Source organism: Rana temporaria, assembly GCF_905171775.1.
Source record: "Rana temporaria chromosome 9 unlocalized genomic scaffold, aRanTem1.1 chr9a, whole genome shotgun sequence".
NCBI classification, from domain to species: domain Eukaryota; kingdom Metazoa; phylum Chordata; class Amphibia; order Anura; family Ranidae; genus Rana; species Rana temporaria.
This window is the reverse complement of record NW_024404477.1, coordinates 270,735-274,594: the sequence shown is the minus strand read 5'-3', so window position 1 is coordinate 274,594 and position 3,860 is coordinate 270,735. Positions and strand designations below refer to the sequence as shown.

At 51.4% G+C, this 3,860-nt stretch overlaps 1 protein-coding gene across 1 annotated transcript in view; it reads left to right on the top strand.

The window, feature by feature from the left end:
• Nucleotides 1-3,860, top strand: part of FGF16 (fibroblast growth factor 16) — a 91,735-nt gene that overhangs the window by 41,940 nt on the left and 45,935 nt on the right. The window lies entirely within an intron of this gene.

The following is a 3,860-nucleotide window of genomic DNA, read 5'->3' as shown; positions in this document are numbered from 1 at the left end:
CCCTTCCCCATACCTGGCTCCCCTCATCCCTTCCCCATACCTGGCTCCTCACATCCCTTCCCCATACCTGGCTCCTCACATCTCTTCCCCATACCTGGCTCCTCTCACCCTTCCCCATACCTGGCTCCCCTCATCCCTTCCCCATACCTGGCTCCCCTCATCCCTTCCCCATACCTGGCTCCTCACATCCCTTCCCCATACCTGGCTCCTCACATCCCTTCCCCATACCTGCCTCCTCTCATCCCTTCCCCATACCTGGCTCCTCTTATCCCTTCCCCATACCTGGCTCCTCTCATCCCTTCCCCATACCTGTCTCCTCTCATCCCTTCCCCATACCTGTCTCCTCTCATCCCTTCCCCATACCTGGCTCCCCTCATCCCTTCCCCATACCTGGCTCCTCTCATCCCTTCCCCATACCTGGCTCCTCACATGCCTTCCCCATACCTGGCTCCTCACCCTTCCCCATACCTGGCTCCTCACATCCCTTCCCCATACCTGGCTCCTCTTATCCCTTCCCCATACCTGGCTCCTCTCATCCCTTCCCCATACCTGGCTCCTCTCATCCCTTCCCCATACCTGGCTCCTCACATCTCTTCCCCATACCTGGCTCCTCTCACCCTTCCCCATACCTGGCTCCTCTCATCCCTTCCCCATACCTGGCTCCTCACATCCCTTCCCCATACCTGGCTCCTCACATCCCTTCCCGATACCTGGCTCCTCTCATCCCTTCTCCATACCTGGCTCCTCACCCTTCCCCATACCTGGCTCCTCACATCCCTTCCCGATACCTGGCTCCTCACCCTTCCCCATACCTGGCTCCTCTCATCCCTTCTCCATACCTGGCTCCTCACCCTTCCCCATACCTGGTTCCTCACCCTTCCCCATACCTGGCTCCTCTTATCCCTTCTCCATACCTGGCTCCTCACCCTTCCCCATACCTGGTTCCTCACCCTTCCCCATACCTGGCTCCTCACCCTTCCCCATACCTGGCTCCTCTCACCCCTTCCCCATACCTGGCTCCTCACCCTTCCCCATACCTGGCTCCTCTTATCCCTTCTCCATACCTGGCTCCTCACCCTTCCCCATACCTGGTTCCTCACCCTTCCCCATACCTGGCTCCTCACCCTTCCCCATACCTGGCTCCTCTCACCCCTTCCCCATACCTGGCTCCTCACATCCCTTCCCCATACCTGCCTCCTCTCATCCCTTCCCCATACCTGGCTCCTCTTATCCCTTCCCCATACCTGGCTCCTCTCATCCCTTCCCCATACCTGTCTCCTCTCATCCCTTCCCCATACCTGTCTCCTCTCATCCCTTCCCCATACCTGGCTCCCCTCATCCCTTCCCCATACCTGGCTCCTCTCATCCCTTCCCCATACCTGGCTCCTCACATGCCTTCCCCATACCTGGCTCCTCACCCTTCCCCATACCTGGCTCCTCACATCCCTTCCCCATACCTGGCTCCTCTTATCCCTTCCCCATACCTGGCTCCTCTCATCCCTTCCCCATACCTGGCTCCTCTCATCCCTTCCCCATACCTGGCTCCTCACATCTCTTCCCCATACCTGGCTCCTCTCACCCTTCCCCATACCTGGCTCCTCTCATCCCTTCCCCATACCTGGCTCCTCACATCCCTTCCCCATACCTGGCTCCTCACATCCCTTCCCGATACCTGGCTCCTCACATCCCTTCCCGATACCTGGCTCCTCACCCTTCCCCATACCTGGCTCCTCTCATCCCTTCTCCATACCTGGCTCCTCACCCTTCCCCATACCTGGCTCCTCACATCCCTTCCCCATACCTGGCTCCTCACATCCCTTCCCGATACCTGGCTCCTCACATCCCTTCCCGATACCTGGCTCCTCACCCTTCCCCATACCTGGCTCCTCTCATCCCTTCTCCATACCTGGCTCCTCACCCTTCCCCATACCTGGTTCCTCACCCTTCCCCATACCTGGCTCCTCTTATCCCTTCTCCATACCTGGCTCCTCACCCTTCCCCATACCTGGTTCCTCACCCTTCCCCATACCTGGCTCCTCACCCTTCCCCATACCTGGCTCCTCTCACCCCTTCCCCATACCTGGCTCCTCACCCTTCCCCATACCTGGCTCCTCTTATCCCTTCTCCATACCTGGCTCCTCACCCTTCCCCATACCTGGTTCCTCACCCTTCCCCATACCTGGCTCCTCACCCTTCCCCATACCTGGCTCCTCTCACCCCTTCCCCATACCTGGCTCCTCACCCTTCCCCATACCTGGCTCCTCTCACCCCTTCCCCATACCTGGCTCCTCACACTGGTTTTCTGAGGCTTCTCACACTCTGGTGTTTAGTCGGTAATGTGATGCGGGGATTACACCTCCAGTTTCCTGCATTGTGTTTGTTCTTTGGATGACAGACTTTGGTTCCCAGAATCAGTTTCGGCTTTTAAATGTCAGGCAAGCAAGTTCCATTGTTCTGGGATTTGCCGATCTTCTATGAAATGTGAGATTAGCTGGAGGATGGGCCAAGTCATTATTTCTTCTTTATTATAGTCCATTGTACTTTGCTGTACCAACGTGGCTAATGGTGGCTGATGGTGGCCAATGGTGGCTAATGGTGGCTAATGGTGGCTAATGGTGGCCAATGGTGGCTAATGGTGGCCAATGGTGGCTAATGGTGGCTAATGGTGGCCAATGGTGGCTAATGGTGGCTGATGGTGGCCAATGGTGGCTAATGGTGGCTAATGGTGGCTAATGGTGGCCAATGGTGGCTGATGGTGGCCACACACAAGTCGTTCATTCAATCGACCAAGGGGAAAAATCTGCTTAAATCAAAGGATGAATGTCTCATATGTGGATCGGTCACCGATCACTACAAATATGGCCACCTCAATCACCGCCAATCAGGTGACATTGGGAGCCATGGCTCCATCATACATTCTGCTTCATTTTCCTTAAAGTCGCCCCCCCACCCCCCATTATGTATTTCATGTGTCCTATGGAGGTTCTTCTATTATCTATGTGTCTTATGGAGGTTCTTCTATTATCTTTGTGTCTTATGGAGGTTCTTCTATTATCTATGTGTCCTATGGAGGTTCTTCTATTATCTATGTGTCTTATGGAGGTTCTTCTATTATCTTTGTGTCTTATGGAGGTTCTTCTATTATCTATGTGTCCTATGGAGGTTCTTCTATTATCTATGTGTCTTATGGAGGTTCTTCTATTATCTATGTGTCTTATGGGGGTTCTTCTATTATCTATGTGTCTTATGGAGGTTCTTCTATTATCTATGTGTCTTATGGAGGTTCTTCTATTATCTATGTGTCTTATGGAGGTTCTTCTATTATCTATGTGTCTTATGGAGGTTCTTCTATTATCTATGTGTCTTATGGAGGTTCTTCTATTATCTATGTGTCTTATGGAGGTTCTTCTATTATCTATGTGTCTTATGGAGGTTCTTCTATTATCTATGTGTCTTATGGAGGTTCTTCTATTATCTATGTGTCTTATGGAGGTTCTTCTATTATCTATGTGTCTTATGGAGGTTCTTCTATTATCTATGTGTCTTATGGAGGTTCTCTTATTATCTATGTGTCTTATGGAGGTTCTTCTATTATCTATGTGTCTTATGGAGGATCTTCTATTATCTATGTGTCTTATGGAGGTTCTTCTATTATCTATGTGTCTTATGGAGGTTCTTCTATTATCTATGTGTCTTATGGAGGTTCTTCTATTATCTATGTGTCTTATGGAGGTTCTTCTATTATCTATGTGTCTTATGGAGGTTCTTCTATTATCTATGTGTCTTATGGAGGTTCTCTTATTATCTATGTGTCTTATGGAGGTTCTTCTATTATCTATGTGTCTTATGGAGGTTCTTCT